Source organism: Condylura cristata, unplaced genomic scaffold (genome assembly GCF_000260355.1).
Source record: "Condylura cristata isolate star-nosed mole 26May11 unplaced genomic scaffold, ConCri1.0 scaffold00004, whole genome shotgun sequence".
NCBI lineage: Eukaryota > Metazoa > Chordata > Mammalia > Eulipotyphla > Talpidae > Condylura > Condylura cristata.
The window spans coordinates 11485906-11498070 of NW_004567105.1; positions in this window are offsets into that span (position 1 = coordinate 11485906).

The window sequence follows — 12165 nt, forward strand, 5'->3', positions numbered from 1 at the left end:
TATTTCACCGATCTGCCTGTTCTACTCCCCACTTTGTCTCTGGTGAATTCTCTCACCACCCCTGCATCTCTGGCCTGTACTCCACTTCTGTTTCCATAAATAAATAAATCTTTAAAAAAATTAAAAAACAAAACAAAAACACCATACACTGCTGAGAGGAGCAGCAGGTGAGACAGATGAGTCTGCCGCACCATGTGGGTCACCTCCCTGGCTAGGGATCAAACTCAGGCTGTAGTGGCTATGGACAGCTTCCTAGAGGGAGGCCCATTTTATTACCAGAGCACAGGATCTTATACAGAGTAAGCACTCAACAAATATTTGTTGAAGGAATCTATTGTATTGTCCCAATCAATACCAAATAGAAGACATCACTTATAATACATTTTAGAAAATTTAGAAAAAAATAGGTAAAGAACGTAATCATAGCAACGGTTGCTCTATATATTATTTTTAGTAGTAGTAATTGAGCAGGAAATAGTTGACCTTAATACTTAGTGTTTTAATACTTGGCAAAGCAATGTGAATACATTTTCATTTAAGTGTATTTTGAGTTCAACAGTGTGTCAAGGCTGAAGTGAACTGAAAAAATCAAGTATCTGCTGTCTGCTTGGCCTGGATGCTCCTTTCAAGCTGTTGCATGGCTGGCAGGCGCCTTCATTTTCACCTCTCTGTTTCAATCAAAATCTCCTTCTTCCAGGCTGTCCTTGAGCCTTCTATGTAAAAGTCTTTCTCAGCTTGTATTTATACTCACTTATACACAATGGAATACTACTCAGCAATCAAAAATGGAAAACTGAGAAGCTGACTCTGGGTGTGGAAATGAGAAGGGAGAAGACTTCATTCTGTACTTTTTGGCACAGTTTGAATTTCATTTTTAGCTATATATATGTATATATTTAATGTATATACCTTAAAAAACAATTCATAGCAAAAACAATATTAGAATTGAAAATGACTGACTAGTTTGGATTTTGTCATCATGGCAATTACTATGGCAAGGAAAAGGAAAAGAACACATCATGTAGAAAATAATACGTAAATATTTTCAGGCTTCAGATGTATGTATAGAAATGCATACATATGTATATATATGAAATCTTTTATTTTGCATAGGTCCATTCCTTTCCCAGAATCAGAACACAGCAATAGAGCTTTAGAGGTTAGGTTCTGATATCAAACAGCTAGGATCAAATCTTAGCTCTGCACCTTGGATAAATTACTAACCTGTCTAAACTTTTGTTTCATTGTCTTTAAAATGTAGGAGAAACATCGTACTTAATTTATGGTGTTACTTAGGAAAATTAAATGAAGTAGTGACTTTGTGTCACTGACTGACCCAAAGAAGGCACATGGAAAATGTATATGATAAAAGTGAAAAGCATACTGTGCGGATCTGTAAACTTCACTTTGGGAAATGTGGCTACCGGGGCCCTCTCTGGTGATGCGACAGGTTAAAGCACAGCACTAAGAAGCTACCGCAGCCACTGCAACACAAGTTGGATCCCCGGCCAGCGACGCGACCCACATGGTGTGGCAGCCCTCTCTGTCTCACCTGCTGCTCCCCTCAGCAGTGCATTTCAGTCCATCTGCCTGTTCTGCTCCCCACTCTGTCTCTGGTGAAGCCTCTCACTCTTGTACCTCTGGCCATACCCCAGTACTGTATGCATAAATCAATCTTTAAAAAAGAAAAAAACAGGGGGAAAATGTGGCTACACAGCGACAAAACTATATTTAAACATATGATTAACACTCTAGTAATTTCTAAGCATTTGGTCAAGTTTGAGTCTCTCACAAGATGGCAACCTTGGAGAGTTGAGTGTGGTATAAAATGGCGGGGCTTCTCAGCTGGTCTGGAAGGTACTTTGTTCCCTCCTTCATCTCCTGTGTTTCCTGATGCTCTTACTATTTTTTAGCAAGGTGAAAAGAGTCATGAACTTAAAAGGAAGAGATCAAGCCTGACTCCACAACAAATGGGCAAGGTACCTCAGGGTTGCATCTTGTGAAATGTAGAGACTGGCCAGGTGACCTCCAAGATTCTTTGAGATTTAACACTTCTATAAAAATGCCATGATTGTTTCGCACTTCTGGTCTCTACCAATGCAACACTCTATGTTGCTCCATTCTGGAGAACTCGGATGAGCAGGTGACAGAGCTCTGCAAAGCCTGAACTAAAACCAACCTGCTCCCATAGATATTTTATAAAAGCTAGAGAACAATATAAAGTAAAATAAAATCAGCATTAATTTGTTTGCTGAGAATTTTCACTTTGTTACTGATTTTGCGATGAGAAGTTTTCATCAGATGTGGGTGAACTAAATTAAAAATGAAAACAGATTGTTTTATATTATCAATATCTAGTGGGGGACCTCCCTGGTGGCACAAGGGGTTGAGTCTCAGCACTATCAAGCTTTCAGCAGCCACTGGACCAGGAGTTCAATCCCCAGCCAGGGAGTTGACCCACGTGGTGGGTCTCCTCTCTTGCCCTCTGCTTCCCTCAGCAGTGTATTTCAGTAGATCTGCTTGTTCTGCTCCCCACGGTCTCTGGGGAATCCTCTCACACTGCTGCACCTCTGGCCTGAGCCCCAGCTCTTGTATGCATAAACAGATAAAATAAATCTTAAAAATATTCTACTAGAAATAAGGTTCACTAGACTTTTTATCATCTATGTAGGTTAATAAAAACTTTTGGTAGGGTGTATTCATTTAGCCATTATTACTAAGAATCTTGCATAATAATGGTTAAAATGCTTTTTAAAGAGTCAAAGATTAACTTTAAAAACCAACCACTGAAGTCTGACCATGAAGCTAAGCTATCCTGAGGAGGCCGGTAGGGGGACCAGGCTCAGGAGTGGCCTGCCCAGAGCAGGGCTGGGGGCCCGGGGGCGAGAGCACAATGGACTACGGTGAAGGACTGTGGGTGCTCTGGTATGGGTGCACTGCAGTGACTACATCTGAAGTGGGGGAGTCTGTGCTTTCAAGACACTAACAAAGATTGCAAATCAGTGACCCTTCAAAAAATTTAATTAAAAATATTAAAATACTTTACATTGTAGATCTGGTGCCCTGCACACAGCTTACTGTAAGATTTTACAGTTTGATTTCTCATAAGCAAACATCTATCTGATCACGAATCAGGTAATATATAATAGAATTCCTTTTTCTTGTCAAAATTATAAGCTAATATTTGCATTAATGTTTATCTTAACAAATAACCATTGCACTTTGATAAGAAAAAGCCTGTTTAATAGAAATGCAAACTGAGGTGTTCGGAAATATTTCTAACTTTTCCCCCACAATAATGAGTTAGGCAATATTCAAAGAACTTCCTTATTTTAACTTTAAAATTTAAAACAACTTCTCTGTATCAATAATAGAGAATCTTTGTTTTTCACCAGGCAAGGAGTTCATTTCATTATTTGATACGCACATGGGATTTGGTATAAGGCAGGTTATACAATCAGGCTGTTAAAACCATGGTAGCATACCCATCCATAATCTATAGAACAATCATTTATTCTGTAAAATGCCAAGTTTCATGTACAATATATTGTGTTATTTGATTTTGGAAATGGGATAGAAACAGGAGTAGCAAATTTTATTATTTCAGAAAGAGAAATTTGAATTTTAGTATAAATTCATTTTAGATATTTTAATATCATTAACTTTTATATAGATTAAATTGTTTAGATTGGACTGTCTTATTTGAGTAGGTTTGGGGAAATTCCACATTGTCTTTTTCTCCATGTTCTGGAAAATTACAACATAGAACAATACATCTTTTTAAGTCTGAAATTATAATGCTGAAGTGAGTCATCCATTTATTTACTCAACAGTAATTTGTTCTCCTCACTTATTCTATGTGAGGAATTGTGGTAACCTCACAAGTATGTACAAGGAGTATATAACTGGGAACTTGTGTATGTACAATGATAACCAATAGGTTTTTGTAGATAGTGGGTCAAACTCCAAGTACTACAATGAATATTTATTTATTTAAAGATTTATTTTTATCTATTTATGCATACAAGTACTGAGGTGTACGCCAGAGGTCCAGGGGGTGAGGGGATTCACCAAAGACAGAGTGGGGAGCAGAACAGGCAGATGGACTGAAATGTATTGCTGAGGGGAGCAGCAGGAGAGACAGGGGAGGCCTGCTGTACCTTGTGGGTCACCTCTCTGGCTGGGGATGGAGCTAGTGCTGAGGCATCTGCTCTTGGCTTCCTAGTGTTGCGCTTTAACCCCTGCGCTGCCAGGATGGGGCCTGATCTCTCATTTTGCAGAAGAATCTGAATGACAAGTGGTTGGATGATTTCCCTAATGACAGTGGCAAACCTCATTTTAGAACTGAAACTGACAATCTTAGAAACAATTAGTGCCGCACTCTCTGCCCCCAATTCTGCAATGTATGCCTGAAATGGAGAGAGGTAATAAGTTGGATATGACTGTGGAAGTACTGTAATGCCAGTAAGAAGCTCAGATCTCATTCCCTTATGAATTCAACATTTGTAAACTCCAATATGGTAGCACTGATGGCACAGAGAAGAAAAAGAAAGGACCTGCCTGTAAGGAGCTCACAGCTCTCAGGTAAGGAAGCAACATGATTTAGTCAACATTTACTGAGTGCCTAATACATGCCAGACCATCAGTAGGTGCAAAAGGGGGGTGCTAGAGCCTCCCTGGTGGGGTAGGGATTACAGTCTCATGCCACCAAGCTAAAACCAGCCATTGCAGTATGAGTTCTACCCCATGGTGCAGCAGACCTCTCCTGTCTCACCCACTGCTCCTCTCAGCAAAGTATTTCAATAGATCTGCCTATTGCTCTGCAAAATGAGAGATCAGCTTGGAGGAGAGTTCCTTAGATTTTATTCTAGATACAAAGCACCCAAATATGTAGAATATGTAGAACTGGATTCAGATTCTTTCTATTTGACAGTGTTCCCCACTTTGCCTATAGCAAATCCTCTCACCTCCTACACTTCTGACCTACAGTACTCAGGTCTTCTATGCACAACTTATGAAAATATATAACAAGAACTGGGGTATAAGCCAGAGGTGTGTGGGGTGTGTGTGAGACAACTCGCCAGACACAGAGTGGGGAGCAGGACAGGTGGATTTACTGAAATACACTGCTGAGTGGAGTAGTGTGGACACAGGAGAGGTTGTTGCGCCTCATTGGGTCAGTTCTATGACCTTGGATCAGGGATGGAACTCATGCTGCATGTATAGTGACAGCTTGATGGTACGGAGATTGTACCACCAGGGAGGTCCAGTGCCATTTTTTAAAAAAGATGTATTCATTTATTCATACAGAACTGGGGTACAGGCTAGAGGTGCAGGGGCAATGAGAAGATTCACCAGAGAGAGTGGGGAGAACAGGCAGATTGATTAAGTACACTACTGAGTGGAGCAGCGGGTACAAGAGAGGTCTGCTGCACCGTGTGGGTCACCTCCCTGGCCAGTATGGAACTTGTGCTTAAGTGGCTGTAGTGAGCTTCATAGTGTTGTGTTTTAACCCGCTGTGCCACCAGGGAGGGCCCCCCCAGTGCCATTTTATTTCTTTGTCCTCTTAGTGCAAAGTGACAGCCCAAAATGCCAATAACCAAGCTGGTTTTAATAAAATCCCCATTTTCAAAGTTGGTTTTATCAGTTTGTGTGTGAGTATTAATTTTTTTTAACGTTTTAATTAAAACTATTTTCCTAAATACTAGTGTAGAAAAAACTAAAAGTGAGAGCATTGTTACCCAGTGTAACTGCAATCCTTCATAACAAGTCTCATTTACTTTTAGGGGCTACTAAATTATGCAGGGTTATGAATGTGTTTATTGCTGATTCCTTGAGCTTTAGTCCCTCAATTATAACTGGCCTTGGGAGATATGGGTGCAGGAAGGAGTCTGACAGGAATCTGGAGCAAAGGTGCTCATTCTCTAGTTACAGTCAGGCTGGGAAGTGACCTCGGACATTTTGTGGCAAAAACATACCTTCCTGTTTCTGACACTACCTGTCAGGTGTCTGCTCTGAAGTAGGGTGGATAGTAATTAATGGGGTTAAAGTTTCTAAATAACAGCTTTGTAGCCACTGGGAAATTTCACACAGTGGGCATGGCTCCAAATATGAGGTAATCTGTGATCTTTAGACTTAGTTAGGTATCTAAGCTGGAGCTAGAGCTGGGTGCATACAGGCCTGCAGGTAAATGACTTCCCAGGTACATTTTGTCCAACAGTAAGCCCTGAAATTTCTTTCTTTTTTTTTTTAAGATTTATTTATGTATGCATACAGAACTTGGGTACAGGCCAGAGGTGCAGTGGTGGTGAGAGGATTCACCAGAGACAGAGTGGGGAGCAGAACAGGCAGACTGACAAAATACACTGCTGAGGGGAGCAGTGGGTGGGTCAGGAGAGGTCTGCTGTGCCATGTGGATCACCTCCCTGTGTGGATTCGAACTTACGCTGAAGAGGCAGAGACTAGCTTCGCTTAGTACTGCTGTGCTTTAATTCTTTGTGCCACCAGGGAGGGTGGAGCCCTGAAATTTCTTATACTTGTACCTGCTGTACAGTTGCCCTTTCCAACAATATCAAAAATATTTACCCATTTCCCCACTAAATTATGGTTCCTCAAGAGTTAAATGGTATAATATTCATGTTTGATTTCCCAATGCTCATAAATCTACCAATGAATTCCCAGTTAATTTTAGATTAAAAAGAACACTGTACTTTGTAATCTCCAATTAGACCAAAGTCAAGATGCTAAGGGGGTTTTAGGGATTCCTCCAGGGCAGATTAAAAGTGCTACCTTCCTTTTTTTTCACCTTATTCTCTGGGGTCATTTACAGATGGATCAGGAATGTTGATTCCATCTTTACTATAAAATAAAAGGTTCTGAGGTGGGTCCCTGGAAGAGCGCTCAGGCCTGGTGATATTTTTCCCACCCACTTCCAGATGGCATGAACTCTCTCCAAATTTAGATAGAAAGACTGCTTGTAATTTATTGCATCATGCTTATTTAGCAAAGAGGAAAATTGTTTCTATAGTTCACATGGAAATACAAAGGACCCAGAAAAGTTAAGACACACTTGAAAAGCAAGAACACATTTGGAGAGTTCACACTTCTGGATTTTAAAACCTACTTACAAAGGTCAAGACAGTGTGACGCTGGCATGAGAGTAGACTTATACATTTGTAGGCTAGAACTGAGAGTCCAGAAATAAATCTGTAGATAGATGGCCAACTGACTTCCGACAAGAGTCATAAATCCATTTGATGGAGAAAAAAGTTTCAACAACTGGTGCTCTGTGCAAAAGAATGAATTTGGACTTGCATCTCATGCCTTATACAAAACCAACTAAAATGAAGCTAAGGCCTAATTGTGAAAGCTAAAACTATACAACTTGAAAGAGAAAATATAGGTGTAAATTTTCACAAGCTTGCATTAGGTATAGGCAATGGTTTCTTAGGTACAACCACAAAAACAACAGCTACAACAGAAAAAAATAGATAAACTGGACTTGACTGAAATGTAAATATTTACATATGAAAAGGCCATCCATAAAGTGAAAAGGCAACTCACAGAACTGGAGAACATATTACAAATCCTGTATCTGAGATATACTTCATAGGTTTCTGTTTCATGGAATAAAATCTGAGCAAAAGAACATAACTTCTACTAGACAACTAAGCAGATGTAAATGTTCTAACTTCGGAGATTACAGCAAATTTTTGAGGTCTCATGATTAGGATGCAAATCAATTTATCAGATGTATAGATCATGACTCAGTTACAGAAGCCGCCATAATCAACTGACTCCAGGCCTGGGCGTCAACTGAACGAGAACTGCTGTCTTGGCCATGTCACTGGGGTTGTTTCTACTTCATCTGTAATCGACATGGTTGAAAGTAAATTTCCAGCTAGCTAAAATTCTGAATTTATTTGATCTTACTGTGACTTTATAGTCAAAGGAGTTTTGAAATAGCTTTACTTGCTGGGAATGCATTCTATACTGTATGCACACTGTAGGAACTTGTTAGTGTCAAAAATTTCTATTGGACTTTGAAAAGGATTAAGCTCAATTTTTCGTAACCTGAACCAATTGATATATTCTATGAAATTAGTCTGAAGCAATATCACCACCTGGTGGCTTATCCTCAAAACACTACATCTTGAGGCTACTTTGGCCTCTCTTGTCAAACTGGGATAGGTTATTCAGATATGCCACTTTAGTATATACAATTTTAATAATGCCCCACAGATATTTTTAATAGTTATGCCATTATCCTAAAAAGCTTTTGTAATTCAACAAATTCTCTCAAATGTCTGTTTAGTGTTCTGTTTAGTGTTCATGAGCATAAAGAAATAGTGAACAAAATAAGCAAATGTATTTACATTTATAGATGTTACATTCAGTGATAGGAAGTAGACAATGAATAATAAGCATAAGTAAGTGAATTATATTTAGTGGCATATTTAAAAACCAGAATAAGAGGAATGTGGGGTAGATAGCAATTTTCAATAAGATGGTATTTAAGCAAAGAATTGAAAGAGATGAGGTAAAATTTTTGTGTGAAGGACATAATTCCATAGATTAGCAATCTAAATATTTAGCTTTAATTCCGGCTTGCTGCTGTAATTCTGCCTCTTCAAGTATTTGTTTGTAGTAAGCAGGAAATATAACACCGAATCAGTATTTATGGGAATGGCTATATCTTGAAAAACTTATGGTGCCCTTGAAATGATTCATCCCTCTTACAGAGAAATGATGTTTTAGTTAGTATCAGAAAAGATGAAAGAAATGGTCATCTAGCCTTGTGTTTCACTTTAATGTGACCATTATATAACACAAATTGAAATTTTCTATGACCGTAGTAACTGTTCTAGTCTTTCTTAAGGGCTTGGCAAAGGGCTTGGTGAAGATGGGATATCATCACAATAAAGATTAGCCAAGTTTTCCCAGCCTATTTAGAGTTTTATTTATAAATCTATTTCAGTCTTTTTGAAGTCATTTAAACTTTTTAATAGCTTTGAGTTAAGGAGTGCTTCTAAAAGTTTGAAAGGAATAGCATAGGGCCTTGAAAATAGTAAGTGGCTAGAATAAAGTTATTTTGTCTTAAAGACACATTAGACAATTTTTTAAACTTTTTTTTTAAAAAAAGATTTATTTATTCATACAGAACTGGGGTACAAGCCAGAGGTGCAGGGGCGGTGAGAGGGTCACCAGAGACAGAGTGTGGGGCAGAAAAGGCAGATCTATGAAGTACACTGCTGAGGGGAGCAGCGGGGGGCTCAAGAGAGGTCTGCTGCACCATGTGGGTCACCTCTGGGGCTGGGGTTTGAACTTGCACTGAAGCGGCTGCGGATGGCTTGCAGTGCTGTGTCCTAACCCACTGTGCCACTAGGGAGGGCCCACATTTGAAAATTTTAAAGGACAACACCTTATCATAAAACTTAGGGATTAAAAGTTTCTGAAATGGAGAAGTTTTTGTTTTGTTCTGGACTCATCAAAGAAATCAGACCAGATATTCATTAGAGAAGAGAAGACTAGATTGAGTAAATTTTGGAAAATAAAGTTTTGACAAATTTCTTAAGTTTTGATTCAGTCTTTATCACCCTTCTGTTTTTATAGTTGTAGAGTTGTAAATGAATACATAATACACATTATGAAAGGCTGTGATAGCTTCTTATTGTATTTGCCACACTTTTTAATTTGGTGAAAAGGAATGTGCAGGCTGATTCCATCTTCTGCCTGAGATTCTGTCTTTCTAAATTTTTAACTGAAAAACAAACAAACAAACAAACAAACAAAAAAAAAAAACAAAAAAACAAAACCAAAAACCAAAAAACCAAAAATCCAAACCAAAACTATTCAATGACTGGCAAGAATCAGTTTCCAGACAGACAAGGCCTTCACCAAGAACTGTGTGGATATTTAAAATTTTTTTATTCTCTACAAAGTACTGACTGCCATTTTGACTACATGTAAGACATGTGATCTACAATCAATTCTGGTTCTTATTTCTTAAAGATTTATTTTTATTTATTTATGAATACAAGAACTGGGGTATAGGCCAGAGGTGTGGGGTGGGGTAACAGTGGTGAGAAAATTCACCAGAGATAGAGTGGGTAGCAGAACAGCTAGATTGACTGAAATACACTGCTGAGAGGAACAGCAGGCAAGAGAGGAGAGGTCTGCTGTGCCTTTTGGGTCAGCTCCCTGGACAGGGATAGAATTCTGGCTGCAGTAGCTGTGGGTTGTTCCAGAGTGCTGCACTTTAACCTGTTGTGCCACCAGGAAGGGCCCAATCCTAGTTCTTTCTATATTCTACCCTTTCCTTTTTTTCCTTTAAAATCCCCTCAAACAGGAAAAATGCACAGAATGATGTAAAAATAAACTATTAAAAAAAAATCCCCTCAGGCCCTCCCTGGTGGCGCAACGGGTTAAAGCACAGCACTAAGAAGCTAAAGCCACTTCCGCATGAGTTCGATTCTGCCTGCCCCGAGGTGTCCACATGGCGTGGCAGACCTCTCCTGACCCGCCCACTGCTCCCCTCAGCAGTGTACTTCGTGGATCTGCCTGTTCTGCTCCCCACTCTGTCTCTGGTGAAGCCTCTCCCGGCCCCTGAGCCTCTGGCCTGTACCCCAGTTCTGTATGAACAAATAAATGAATCTTAAAAAAAAAAAAAAATCCCCTCAAAGATGCCCGAATTGTGCCTTGCAATTTGCAAATCTAAAGACCCCAAATAAGTGCCACTCTTTTACTTTGGTCGTGTTAAGTGTTTCTCAGGCAACATTACTGGTGTTCAAAGTGGGCAGACACAACGCACAGCCTGGAATCCAGCCTGGCTCCTGCAGGAGCAAATTCTGCAATGTCCTCTCCCCGTCGACCTCAGCTTCCTGTGTTGAGTCTCTTGGTTCTGAATTTCCCTCCTTCACTGAGATTTTGGCCTTTCTGGGGTTTTCTGGTGTTGGGTTTTGTTTCTTTGCATTTGCAGGGGGCTAATATCATGTTAGGCTTCTGTTTCTTAAATTTACTGAGGCTAAAATTCTTTGTCTGGTTTAGGATTACCATGTCCTTTTGTTAAAATTTATATTTATGGGGCTCTCCCTGATAGCAGAACAGGTTAAAACATCACATTGAAGCTCTCCAAAACCACGTTTGCACGAGTTCCATCCCCCGCCAGGGAGCTGACCCACATGGCCTGGCAGACCTCTCCTGACCTGCCCACTGCTCCCCTCAGCAGTGTATTTCAATAGATCTGCCTGTTTTGCTCCCTGTTGTGTCTCTGGTGAATCTTCTCACCCATCACACCTCTGGCCTGTACCCCAGTTCTGTAAGCATAAACAAATCTTTTTTAAAAATTATACTTATGAGCCAAACAACTCTTGGCAAGGGACCCTATCTCTTGAGAACTTGTGTTCCTTATAGGCAAATCCAACATTTACTCCATCATCTTTATGGTTGGGAAGTTGTAGGGTAGCTGTTCTTGCAACAATCACAACCCTAACTTGGGTACTTTTCTCTTGTTGACGCCAAAGAACCACACAAATTTATGATTTGCATGGACTTCCAACATGTAACCCAATACTACTAACACAGGGTCTGGATATGCCTTTACCAGAATTTTAGGAGACCTTAAAAAAAACCCCAACCGTCTAGAATCCCCTTATTCCACCCTCCAAGTGTCACCTCCTACCCCCCATTTCACTGTCACGACCTACATTGCTCCTAACCGACACTCTTCAAGGGAGCAGATATCCGGTCCCCAAAATCCGGACCAGACCGTCCACGCTGAAGGGTCCCTTTCCTGGACAGAGCCTCAGAGTCAGCAGGAAGGGAGAGGGTCCTCACGGTGGTCCTACAGGCCATTGCGACGCCCCAAATCTCGTTAGCGGCCCCGGTGTAGGCTGCTCTGTTTTGGTGGCGCCGGGCTCTTCCTATTATTATTACGTAGCCCTATTTCTTTATTGGAGAAAGCACCCTGAGATAGGTGGGTCGCCTCCACTGGGCGCTTCAGGACCTGCACCTGCAAAGCCACAGCCGGCGCCCTCGACCTACTGCGCCGTCTCGTCGAGACCCGTCTCGCATTCTTGGCGAGCGGATTCGCCACATTTTGGTGTCGGAATTTAAAATAAAAACTCGAACTTCCCAGCTTCGGAAGCACTTCGCGTTTAGGAAGAC